Source organism: Lissotriton helveticus, chromosome 12, assembly GCF_964261635.1.
Source record: "Lissotriton helveticus chromosome 12, aLisHel1.1, whole genome shotgun sequence".
NCBI classification, from domain to species: domain Eukaryota; kingdom Metazoa; phylum Chordata; class Amphibia; order Caudata; family Salamandridae; genus Lissotriton; species Lissotriton helveticus.
In genome coordinates, this window is record NC_136073.1 from 813,642,703 (window position 1) to 813,656,315 (window position 13,613).

The 13,613-nt window shown below is 43.6% G+C and overlaps 1 protein-coding gene across 2 annotated transcripts in view; it reads right to left on the reverse strand.

The window, feature by feature from the left end:
• EFNA3 (ephrin A3) overlaps positions 1-13,613 on the reverse strand; it is a 310,578-nt gene that overhangs the window by 192,743 nt on the left and 104,222 nt on the right. The window lies entirely within an intron of this gene.

The window sequence follows — 13,613 nt, forward strand, 5'->3', positions numbered from 1 at the left end:
GGGGGTGAAGTTTTATATAGCACAGACTAGACCCGAAGGTATCAGAGCGCTTTACATGAGCACCAGTTGTGTTACAGATGGACACATTCATTTTTGTTAGGACGGGGGAAATTAAGTAATTTGCCCAGAATCACAGAATGTTGAGCATCCCTGCTGAGACTTGAACCCGGTTCCCCAGCTTCAAGGTCGACCGCTCTAGACGTTAGGGACACACACACACACGGAGAACCCAACACACACACACACACACACACACACACACACAAACACACACACACACACACACTATATATACATACACACAAACAGTACATTCATATATATTTTTCATTTCCATACCAAGTCAATTTATACTCTACAGTTTTTAGGGAAAAGGTTAATTCATCAGCCGGCTGGTTTTGCACAATATTTTGTTCGATATGAATTCAGTTGGAGTGGAAGAGAATACGGGATACTACTTACAATATTCAGTGGTGAGGTCACCGATTCGACCTTCACAAATTCAAAGAGGTCTGATGATTTCTAGTGTTGCCTTTTCAGCGCCATTCTCTTTGTATTCCACAACTATTGTCAATGATTGTCCAATGTTTCAACAGCACTGACAGAACCTATCGGAAACAGATTCAGACATTACCAGCATTGTACATGGACACCTTTCGGATACCAATACAGATGGTCGATCATGACATTTCTGTAACTTATGAATCACTCAAGGCCTACACTACCGTGGTGAACATGGTTCCTTTACAATTTGGGTTGTTCAAAAGGTAGTATGTGGTTACCGTTCGTAAAATAGCTACAAGACTAGACACCAAAGCCATCTTAAGACCAAGAGAGTCCAAGAGAGGAAAAAGTTCCAAGAAGTGCGGACAGAGGTTGGAAAAATCTTCCAACTGAAGCAGACATTTTTTGCAGAAGACAAATGGGTGGGAGGACTGTGCGCGAGCAGGATCTCAATTTACTAATGAAGATGTCAAAAAGGACAATATAATCTGGACAGAAGCAAATATTCAAGAACAATAATTCTGCTTTTTGTGTATTTTTTAAATATTCCTAGAGCGGTTGTACGGCCCCAAGACGAAAAGAATGCTGTCAAATTCAAAATTAAAGACATTTCGCTTTATGAGCAGGGCAGCAATTTTTTTAGGGGTGGGAGAGAGTGGTTGAGATTACAATGAATTTGTGGAATTTAGGTATTTTGTAATACTGAAAGTATAGACAGGTAGGATATGGTACCAGACTATCTTAACCAAAATGTTGTCAGACTGAAATCTAGTGCCCTAAATATCGTTTACAAAAGTATTGCCCAATTTGGTTAATATTAGAAAAAAACACAAACAATGGCCGGATATCTGTATATTGTAAACGATATTTATGACAGTATTTCTGCCGGATGATATTTTACCCAATGATATTCTTACAAGGACGCCCAATCACATACGAATGCAGCTATATGGAAAGTCCATTTTATATGTAGTATTGCTCACATCTCAGCATCACAAAATATACCGAAACACTAGTAGTGTGTGAGCTGTGTCGGCTAATGCTGCAGAACAATAAGGATAATGATGTTTCTGTGTCTGCTCATCGAAGTGTCAAAACCTGTGACGCACTGACAAGGTGAGCAGTGTTATTAATCAACGTCTGCTAAACAGAGCCTTTAACCCCTTTCGTGCTTGCGACTACCTCGCTAGTGCTGCGCACGTCTGTTGACCGACGCAGCCCCGCCCACTCATTAGAACTCCCGCACCAAGGCGGAATTTGCACCGCGGTTAAGGAGTTAACCATCGAGTCTCCTCCTGGCTTTATCACCAAAGGGTGATAAAGGAAAATTGCAGTTCCTTCTGTGTGCCACCAAGATGCTTCTTCATAAAACTAGCAGGGAGAACCCAAAAGGCGGGACACCACAACTCTTTACTCCGTGAATTACATATTCGATATCCCACCTAAGAGATCTTTCATAACACCCAAGGGCAATCCACAGTCTAGACCCTCCTCTGCAGACAAGAGACCCGCTATGGCTGCAACAATGACACTGTGTAGGTTCCATGCACAAGCCTGAGAGCTGGGACACAGGTGCAGGATACTAATAGGTGAATCACAAGAGGAGACAGCTCCTCAATGTCAACCACCAAAACGGTCTGCCCAGGGGACGACAGCTGCTATAGCACATGATGACGCACTCGGGCCTTCCTATGGTCCCCGCGCTGTATCCACGGAAAGCATCCCTTGCGGGTACCCGTCCAGAATTGAACCTTGTATTGCAGCCAGCACCGCTCCTTCTGTGACGGCGGACAAATCTCATGTTTGCATTTTTATTTGCAGTACACAAAAAGTGCTAGTTCTCAGAGAATGATGGATATGAAAATAGTTAAAAATTATGCTAACCCTCAAGGACATCAAAAGAATGTTTGCTTTCTACTGCTCGCGGAGAGGCATCCCGTCTGATCTTTCCCGAAAAAACAAGAAAGGCTCTCCAATTAATCAATTTAACATGTTCAGTGAAGAGAAGAGTTATTCGAATATACCTCCTGGGAAAGAAGAATTTTTTTTTCAGAAACCTACCTGAATTTTTTGTTTTTTTGTTTTAATACAGCTAGTAATTTGAAAGGATACAAAAAAAAAAATCGATGTTCACAAGAAAATAAATTGAAGTCAGTAGTACAGCGGTGAAATCATCAAACCATTTCTCTTACTTTGAACATCTCAGACCACCTGACAAACCACGCGCACTAGGAGTGCCAATTCTCACCATCTGAGCAGTGGCAGCGACTGACTCTTAAGCGGGAGTAGGGGCGGGAGTGGTGGGTGATGGCATCTGCTCCAGTTAATGGTACCACCTGTCTCTTTAAAGCAGGAGTTGCTGCTTACATGCTAAGATCTAATTGCAGGTAGGTGAGAAGCCAGAACGCATTATCTAGACTGACGTATCTTCAGAGATAGACACAGGTGTACGAGAGGAGGTGGTTTTTTAGCAGTAAGAAGTAAGCGGGCTCCCTGGAGACTGCAGCATCCAAGCTGAAATGCAAGGCCAGCAAGTTTGGTGTTCTCAGCCCCGTTCCCTGGGGAGGAAGCGCCTGGCAGAAGAAAAACAAACTGTATTTACTCAACAGAGCTCCCATGGGTGACTCTTGAACCCAATAGAAGCTATCAAGCTATTATGAGGCCTCCAGGGAGAAGCCCAAGATGACAAGAAATTTGGAGCTGGCGCCTCCCCGCTCGTTGGCAGAGGATCAGGGTGGAGTGGGCGTGCTTCAGGGCCATACCTGGCGTGCAGCAGGTGGAGGAAGCGAGCACCGTGCAATTGGAGGGTTCCACGTCAGAGGCGGAGCAAGCAAGGTTTGCTTTACACCCCAGAGAAACAGAAAAGGGAAGTTTCATGTTTGTTTGTGTGGAGTCTTTCATTCTGATTTCTAAACTGTCTTTTTTCCAACCTTGAAAGAAGATACAGTTCTTTAGAAAAAATCCAATCTAGTCCCTGAAGGCTGCCGTATTAAGACTGCATCTTGTAGGGCCAGCTAAACATGGTGTGGTCTGACACATGGAAGGATGCCAGCTGAAATTATGACCTAAATTCCTCATTCATGGTGAAACTGTCTGGATTAAAGGAGATGCCCTCAGGATGAACTTCCACCAGACTGGTTGCATGCACATGCCGGCCGGCTAATTTTGAGCGTGGACTTTTTGTGGCATTCCAATTTGGCAGAAACACACAGTGCGTGTCAGGCAAACTCACTGACCCCTGCACCCCAATTAAATGCAAACTGTACATTAATTGTGGATACATGATGGAGCACATTCCACCACAGGATGCTCTTAGATGTGCACCCTCATAGAGCTAACGCACCTAGCTCGCAGTATAACGGACTGTGGGGTAGCAATGGTGGCATGGGTGCTAATCCAAGCTAGGAATGTGCCCCCATTTAGGTAGTGAAAGGCAGCTATAACTGGGATACAATGGGTCTCTTCTCCCCCCTCCCCACCTAACAATGCAGTATTGATTCCAGGGACCATCCATTCTTCAATCTTAATCATACATACCCTTAAAAACTCGAGAGCCACCTTTAAAGGCGTTGACAGCGAAGGGCGTGGAAGCATCGATGCCCGGATCCATGAACGCTGCAGCAGATCATCGACAACTTATAGGCCGGACAGGAGGAGGAGAGGTTCTCACAGATATAGTGCCCTTAACATCTTCTCCAGAGTTGGGCCCATCAATGCACCCGGGCTCACCTGTGCCGGGCTGGGTTCTCTTCAAAGGACGGTGAAGGCCGTCTAAGGCCCCCAAGGATGCTGCTGTGGCGCCCATATCGATACCTAGAACCACAGCCTGCCTCGCTTCCACCGCAGAAGAACCCCACCACTCCAGGGCGGCTCGAGCTCCCTGTAATCCAGAGCACGTGCTAAGGACTAGATTTCCACACAGTGCACAATTAGCAGTCACAGTCGAGAAAGCCCGCCAGAACTGTGCCCGCCCGCCCGCATACTGACGAACCTCTCCAAGTGGGAAGTACAGAGAAAGAGGAATTTTTTCGCCCTGTTAAAAATTAAATCCCTTTTTATTTTCCTAATGCCGTAAAGGGCCGCCTTCGGGGAGCTCATTTACATTGATTAAGAGCTGCAATCCCTTCAGATCCACTCAGGAGAGAACCCGAGCCTCCTAATCCGAGTCCGATTGAATTGAAGGCCCTCTGATAATCACACCATTGAACCACTCCACTCCGTGACCTGCCGTCCGCGGCAATTAATTATTAACATGCACTGCGGCCCGCTAAAAGCACACATCACAACGTTTAATATCCTTAACAGCAAGAGCTACTGCACGCTAAACACTTTACAGAGCCACCGAGGGGACTTGTTTACATACCCTCCCCCGCGTCTTCCGTCCAATCACAGGCCTACTGGGAGATCCTGAAAGGATCGAAGGCAGCATTGCTCGAAATGATCACTCTTCAACAGGGTTCTCCAAAGTCTGTTCTGTAGGGCGGATCCATGGCAGATTTTTAAGATAACTACATTTGTCTAAATGGGGATATGCTAAAAATCTGGCCTGGATTTTGGTCTACAAGACTGACTTTGGAGAGCCCTGCTCTACACCCTCTGCCATCAAAGAAGGAGCAGGCAGGAAGAGAACCACAGCTTCTCTACAATGAAGATACCAGCATCACTTAAAGGGGCCGTCCTCTGAACGTCTCAGGACAGCTCCAAAAAGCACTAGGTGATGTGGACAAACAAAGCAACATTCTAAAATGTCTGCTGTTGCGGATAGTAAGCGAAGCAGGATTGGGAAAACCCAACAGGGTTTTTTCTCTACCCTGGATGTCCACTTTAAGGGCTACAAATATATCTTTGAGAAACATAGATTATAGACCCCCTATGTTTCTGTCCGAGTGAGATAACTGAAATAGGAGCGAGCAGTATAAAGAGAGCTAAGAGTTTGAAGGCAATTAGACTACTCAAAAGGGGAGGCGTAGAGTGCATAAATTCATATAATCGACTGGTAGTTACTGTGGGATGCATTCCAGTCCATTGCTTTTACCCTTAAACAATTTAGTTTTGGCCCTGCTTCAAATGGAACGCTCTAGCCCAAATTTATAAGCCAGGTCCCCTCTGGACGGGAACACAAGCAATCCGTGACCGGTTGCGCTTGTTGGGACTTGACAATGAGATGCAGCTAGAGTTCTACAGCACACCGAGAGGAAACTCTTCCCTACCCCTTCTGTCCAATCAGAGGCCTATCGAAGATCCTGAAAGAAATGAGGGTAGCACTGGTTGAAGTCATCAACGCACTCCCAAAGCTACCCAATAGGGAAAGGTGAGGGATTACAACAAGAAATATCTTTGCAAAGCAGCATTGAAAATCCTCATATTGTTCTGCAGGCTTTATTGAACAAAATAGCAGTGGGGGAATATAGATGCAGAAAAGCATATAGTGAAACTCAAGGAGTTTTCCTACCTGCAGAACCCTACCGGGCTGTAAATTTGATTTGGCTCTAATGGCACTCCATCAGTAGTCGGGGCCCAAACAATTGTGCGGTTCATTTAAATAGGCAAGCTAAAATAAGCAATAAGCGGTCTGGTGCCCCCGCCACTGATTCCAAATAAAATATCAGAACTGTGGCATGTCCTTGATATGTGTGCCTCTGCGCCTTACAGGGAGCCTCGTCTACTGCACCCATTTGCTGTTCTTCATCTTCCTGCCCATATTTCATACTTTAACACCACCACCAAAACTAAACCACGCCCAAAAATGCTTTAAAAGACCTCTTCCACTGCAGCAATTGTAAGGCCATGTATATCAACGTGACAAGAATTTGAATGGGTTGGCACGACAATCCAAAGAATAATGGCTTTGACTAATAAAATCATCCATGTCACTGTTCCTACCAAAAGACTGCACTCAGAACCACCTCCACACATGAATAACACAACCAGCTACAATGAGCAAGGGAAACAGGTTTGGAATACAGGGCCTTATATAGAATACCATTAAAAAATCCTGGTCTCTGTACGTGACTAACAAAGAAAACCAGTTACCCATGGACAGCGTGCTGCTCTTTTCGAAAGGACATCCCTTACAATGTTCCCAATACTGCGATTAACTGCTCCGTACACATAGCCAACCTCCAGGCATGAGGGACACTAACTGCACAAACTTGTATTCGAAACTTGTTACACAGCATGCCTCTACAATGGAATAATATGTATTATGCCATAACAACTTATGCAAAGTATCCATGAGGGATATAGGCCTTTACAGCGCATGTAGGATATAGGCCTTTACATCACATGCGATTACAATGCGGTTGCTATAATAACAGTGTTGTTACATCGCAGTACCATTACAAGGCAAGTCGTTACATCGATTTGCTGTAGGGGGCCCGCTGGATTTAGGAATAGTATAATTTACTATTCCAACTCCAGTGTGCGCAACAGTAGGGAAGGTGTTGGAATAGTAAATTATACTACCATTTGGGTTAGGGCGCACCCTACAGCAAGTCGATGTAACGACTTGCGTTGTAATGGTACTGCGATGTAACAACACAGTCGTTGTAACGACCACGTTGTAATTGCATGCATTGCAATGCATGCGATGTGATGGCTGTTTCCCATCCATGAGTAGCGTGCTTCTCATCCAGGATGCAATTTAGTACCCCGTCCGGGGTAGCAAGGGATATATACGTGCCAACACAATATTGAAGCCCTCTGTGTATCAACACCGTAACAATACAACAGCAGCAGGGTCCATCCATATGGGTCCAAAGGACCACAATGACGCGCCATATGAAGAGCACCTTACTACACTTGTCAAATTTTGCTTTTCGTTTCCAGAAATAGTTATCAATGTTATTTGCAACTGCCAGCAGCGCGATCAGGGCAGAGGGCAACGTCACTTCCCGTCAGGCTGGGCCCCACAATGTAATGTAATGTCATGTAAAATGTTATTTATATCGCGCAGCAATCGCTCCAATGGAGCATCTAGGCGCTACCTCCGGCAAAATACCAGATGACATAGTGACTCAGAGTTGGACCAAAAACAAAGGCATGCATCAAACTAGAGTTCTGGCCATGCTATCTTGCAGTTTGAATATCCAAGTTTTTAATTCTTTGCGGAATTCTGTTTCTTTATCCAGAGTCCTCAGGGCAGGGGGCAGAATATTCCAGGCCTTTGCACCCAGTACTGCCAGGGACTTTCCTCCACAGGTTTTTAAACGAAACCTAGGAACCACCAAAGTATTGGAATTTGATGATCGTAGGCTTCTGGTTGGGCAGTATCTCTTGAATTTTTTCTGTAGATATAGTGGTCCTATTTTGTGCATTGCTCGAAATGTTATAATCAGAACTTTGAACAGGATCCTTTTTACAATGGGAAGCCAGTGAAGAACTTTTAATGCCCCTGAGGCTGACGATCTTTTTGGCCATTTTAGCACCAATCTGGCAGCAGCGCTTTGCACTAACTGAAGCCTGTAAGTTACTTCTTTATTTGTGCCAGCATACAAACTGTTGCAATAATCTAAGCGCGACGTTACCAGCGCTACAGCAACAGTTTTCCTCGCCTCCAATGGGAGTATGTCAAAGAATTTCCTCAGGCTTTTAATTAAGCCAAAGCACATTCCTGCCACTTTTATTGCCTGCTGCTTGAAGGCAAGATTGGAATCAAACGTGACCCCCAGGTTCCGAGCAACTATGGTGGTATGAGGCGGTATTTCTGTCCTTTCTGGCCACCATTGTCTGGGAATAAAGTCATTATTAGGGCCTAGCGGAATGATCTCTGTTTTTCCTGTATTACATTTTAGGTGATTCTTCCACATCCAATCGAAGGTGGCAGTTAAACATTCCTTGAATGTTTCTTCCCATGACTGGTTGTCTCTATCCGTAACCAGTATTAACTGAGTATCATCGGCATATGCTACTACATCTATGCCAAAGGATGATATTAGTTTAATCAGGGGCGCAGTATAGACATTAAATAATGTCGGACTAAGGCTGGACCCCTGGGGTACTCCCATCGTCTGATGTTTTTCCGTGGAGGTAAATTCCCCCAGGGTTACCACCTGTCTCCTGTCCCTTAGATAGTTTTCCAGCCACTCTAGTACCGTCCCCTTCACGCCAGATGTTTTTAGCCGATCTACTAGGATGGCATGGGAGACCGTGTCGAAGGCCGCCGACAGATCTAATAAAATCAGGACGGCCTTCTTTCCTTGGTCTAGGGCAGTACGAATGGTGTCTGTCGTATACAGTAGAGCCGATTCTGTTGAATGCTGGGCTCTAAACCCCGCCTGATTGGGATGCCATATCTCGTTGACTTCTAAAAACCTGGTCAGCTGTTTGTTAACCAGTGATTCAGCAATCTTACATAATGCTGGGAGAAGTGAGATAGGTCGCAGATTGGAGAGGGTCGCAGGGTCAGGGAGGGTTTTTTTCTGTAAGGGTTTCACTGCCACAAGTTTCCATTCCAGTGGCACATTGGCCGTGGAAAGTGAATGATTTACGATTTTGTTAATCATAGGGTTTACTTCATCTACCATGAGATGCAGGAGTCTTATGGGACAGGGGTCAAATGGGGACCCAGATTTTGTGGTTAAGATTGTCTGCTTTGTTTCTTCCAGACTAATTGGGTGGAAGGTTGCTAACTGGTTCATAGTTTCATCAGCACTTCCACTTTCTCTACTGGGTTCCAGAGAGGGAATTTCAAAATCTTTAGTTAGACCCTGTACTTTGTCCTCAAAATAATCAGCTATATTTTCGCAGAGGTCTTTTGAGGGTGGAATTTCCTGTGTTAAAAATATGGGTTTATTAAAATCATTTACAATGTTGAAAATACATTTTTGTTTGTTTTTAGCAGCGACTATGGCAGATTCGTAAAATTTCCTTTTTGTTGATTTAATTCGTGCATGATAGGTACTTATAGCCCTTTTATATTTACCCCGCTCTTCCATGCTATAGTTTTTTCTCCATCTGCGTTCTGCTCTACGGAGCTCCCCCTGTGCTATTTTTAATTCTTGATTGTACCATGGAGCTGATTTTTTCTTAGTATTCTGTTTTCGGGTCCTGTTTGGCCGACCTGCCCTATTTTTTAATTCAACCATCCATTCTCTGAAGGTGCTGGGGTCTGAGAACTCGGAGCCTGACACGGTAGGCTTACAATCCCTAGACATCTCAATCAGATTTGGATTTGCCATTAAGGCCCTCGATTCTTGTAGGCCAGCAGCCTGGTCGTACTTAACCTTATTATTACATTTCTTAGGGCTCTGAATAGGGAACATGAATGGTACTAGAGCATGGTCTGTCCATGTTTGAGGTATTGGGCAGTTTGTCTTAAGCGAATGCAGATTGGTGGCTATACAGTCAAGGGCATGACCTGCGTCATGGGTAGCTTGAACTGTCCCAATCTCTAGTCCGAGGACTTCCATTAATTCTTTAAAAGAGACAGCTGCGGTATCGGTGGTAAACTCCAAGTGTATATTCACATCTCCCAATAATGTAAAATTGGAGTATCTGAGCACCAAAGGACTCAGTGCCTCTCCTATATTATCCAGGAAGTCAATCCTGGCAACAAACATCAAAGCATTGAAGGAAGCGAAGTCTGCCAGATTCAAAGCACTTCATTTTTTTTTTTTTTCGTTTGTAGAGTTTTATATAGCGCTAACTCGACCCGAGGGCATTAGAGCGCTTCACAGTGTATACATGGTAGTAATTATGTGGTTTACATAAAACATATTAGGGTAGACAATGGCAGTACATAGGCGAAACATAAGAAGGTGTAAGGATCAGTAGTAATACATTTATGAGGTAAACGCAGTTTATGAAAATATAAGTTGTTTTAGCGGCGCATAATAGCGGTGCCTATTGGGATAGGCATAAAGACATCCTGGCAATACGTAGACGAAATGTCTAGGCATTTATTTTTAAACTCGACAGTCTTGCAAGTAAAATAAAGAGTAATTGTTGGATCACAGAATAGGTATTTAATAATAAAACAGAGTTCCCCTTTCTCTCGCCTGAAGATGTAGTGGTAACTATGTATTTCTTGTATTCCTTTTCAGAAAGTATACTTCAGGCTGTGACGTCACTTCCAGTCACGCTGCAGTCCAAAACCCCATGGCAGCAAAAAGATACAGGGACTGTCATGATGTCACGGGTTCTACTGCAGTCGAAAGCTCTTCCGAAATTGCTTCCAGGGCAGGGTTTCTCAAACTTTTTAGAACCACAACCCAATTTTTATGACGACAAACTTTCGGGACCCACCGATCTTTAACCCCTTCGCTGCGGCGGCAATTCCGCCGCAGCGCTAAGGGGGTGCGGCGGCCGCACGGCGCTCGCGTACTCGTGACGGAACCGCTCCGTCACGAGACGCGGTTGCGCTGGGCTTATGACGGAGCGGTTCGTCACGGCCCCGCCCGCTCTTAAGGACGCTCAGCGCAGGCGCGGAACCGCTGCCGCGCAGGCGCTCCGAGCGGGCCGTGACGGAACCGCTCCGTCATCAGCACAGCGCGGCCGTGTCTGATGACGGAGCGGTTCCGTCACCAGCAGGGGAGGGGTTAATGGACATGAGGCGGGGCAATATTTAAATGTAAGTACAGCATTTTGTGGTATGACATGGTCATTTACATTTGCACAGACATACAGTTTTAATGATAACATTATATAGAACACCAATGACAACATGTGGAAATCTGTATTCTGGGAATATTTACAACGTATGCAAAACCAAGGAAAGTGTCTTGATGTGTTCTGATCCTATTAAAATTGCTGATTCCAGCACACTTCAGAGTTACAAAACAATTTGCTCCATTTTTACTTTCCTAACTGCTGAATGTGTACAGTTCATTAAAAGGGATTTACATTTTGCTGTGTTACAAAAAAAAACTAAATCCTACCGTCTTTTCTTTCACACTCTCAGTACTCCAGCATGATTGCTGCCTAATTCACATAAAACTCCTCTCAAACTGCAGTCAAAGAAAGAAAACTAAACACCAATCCCCATGCTACAAGAATAAGCAGCAATTTGCTACAAGACATAGGATGACATTTGACCTCTGTCTTTGAAGCCTAAATGTGACAAGATTAAAAAAACACTGAATGAAAGGCATCTTTATTTATTACTTGGACTTTCCCGACTCACCAAAAATCGGTTCACTGCCCACAGTTTGGTAAATTCTATGCAAGAGGTTTTCAGGAGCTAATCAGGTGGGAACAAGATTAGACAGTCCAGGGCTTTATTGCTTATGGCAACTCTAATCTTCGACCTCCACCTGCACAGGTTGTTCCAGAATGTCTATTCAATTTTGGTTTTTGAGCCCTGATTGGCACAATTCTACCAGCTTTTGCTACTGCTGGAATTTATTACTTCTGAATTTTTGAAGTTGATTCCGGAATACTAAAAACTATTAAGGTACACCCACCAAGCGGTTGCGCCTTCCACAGCATAAAAAAAAAGAAAAAAAGGACTGAACATGCTCCCTAGGACCCAAAATAAGCCCCCCTCAAAAATATACAGAGCCAGTTTACATTTGGATGGTACATATGCATTAATTTACATAACTGCAATCACTATGCTGTTGAACCAATATGCATAACGAAGAATAGCAAGGAACGAATGTATAACAAGCTCGTTATGCGTGCCTCCTGTGCCATTTCTTTCAAACCTCATTAAACTGTGTCACATCCTGTGCCACTCATTATCAAAACGTAAAATAAGACTAAAAAGACATTCCTTACAAGATTTCATAAATCTCCCCTTCTAGACGACCAATTTATCAACTAACACTCGGTTTGCGGATTATTCTCTGCCGACATCACACTGCAAGTAGTCAGGCCTTAACACTGCTTCCTCCCATGCAAAAACTATAGAGAGGGGACAGGTTGTTTGGGGTATTCATCTCGGTTATATTATTTAGATATAACTAGGATTAAAGAAAGAGGTATGAGGTGTCCGAATGGACAGTTAACCATGTATTGCTCTTCCTTCTAGGGTAACAACTTCATGGACCAGTCCTACGTGTAAATAAGTAGATGATCAAAATTATACTTAAAATGTACAATATGGTCCTTCCCACTACCAATAATTTACATTGTTTCTCTGTGTGGCCACTCTCCCGTAAATAAACCATGAACAAAGAATTCAGTTAGAATCACACTCAATTTGCTATAATAAATACATATAGGATTAAACTAGAATTGTTGATGTTTAAATTGGCTGTACCAACCCGATCGAATTACGTTTGACCCTATTCATCCTGAAGCACCACTACAACAACGTCAACATCTACTGGTCAAATGACCTGCTCTGAAAAGTACCAACCCACAGAACGTGTTAAACCAATTACCAAATGGACGTCTAAATCAACAATAGTCTGCAGATGCAAAAAAAGTAGTGATTTATACAGCCTATTCACCTGTCATCTGAAAACGTACCTAACACAAAAAAATAAGGTTGTCTCACACTATGCCCACAAATGATTAAAGAAAACACTGACACCCAATTACAAAAGTTCACAGAAATCTCGACCATCACAAATAGATCCATTTTCTCAATCAAAAAAAATCTTACCTTGCTACAACAAAAGCTATAAAGAGAAGATCTGTTATCCCTACAATAATAAATTGTGTCTTGAACTCCAATCATTTGTTCAAAATTTAGGAGGAAATTCAAACAACCTCTTGAGCTCAAATATTATTTATTCTATAGTGGGTAGGAAATGCAGCCATAGTTCCAAGATGTTGATCAGATATGCAAGCGGTATATCACAAATCATCACAAATTCAGAATCTTCCAAGAACTTTTCAATAACAAGATTTGTCTAAAGCCCATCACGCTCAAAGTCAAGTGAACACAATGGGGGTTACGTGGTTTGCTACTGAAAAGAACGTGGTTACTGGCAAATTAAACTTAACCACTAACCTATAAACAAATCAATCATTCTTGACCAACAAAAATATCGACATCCAATATTCAACTAGCCCAAAAGCCTAATGTGTGCCATCCCCAAATTAATGAAATAGAATGACCTTAAGAGTCCAAAAGTGAGCAAACCTGAAAGGCATCATCAGTCAGACGTCAGTCACAATCAGAAACAACACTCAAACTCCTGACACCAGCTCACAAGACT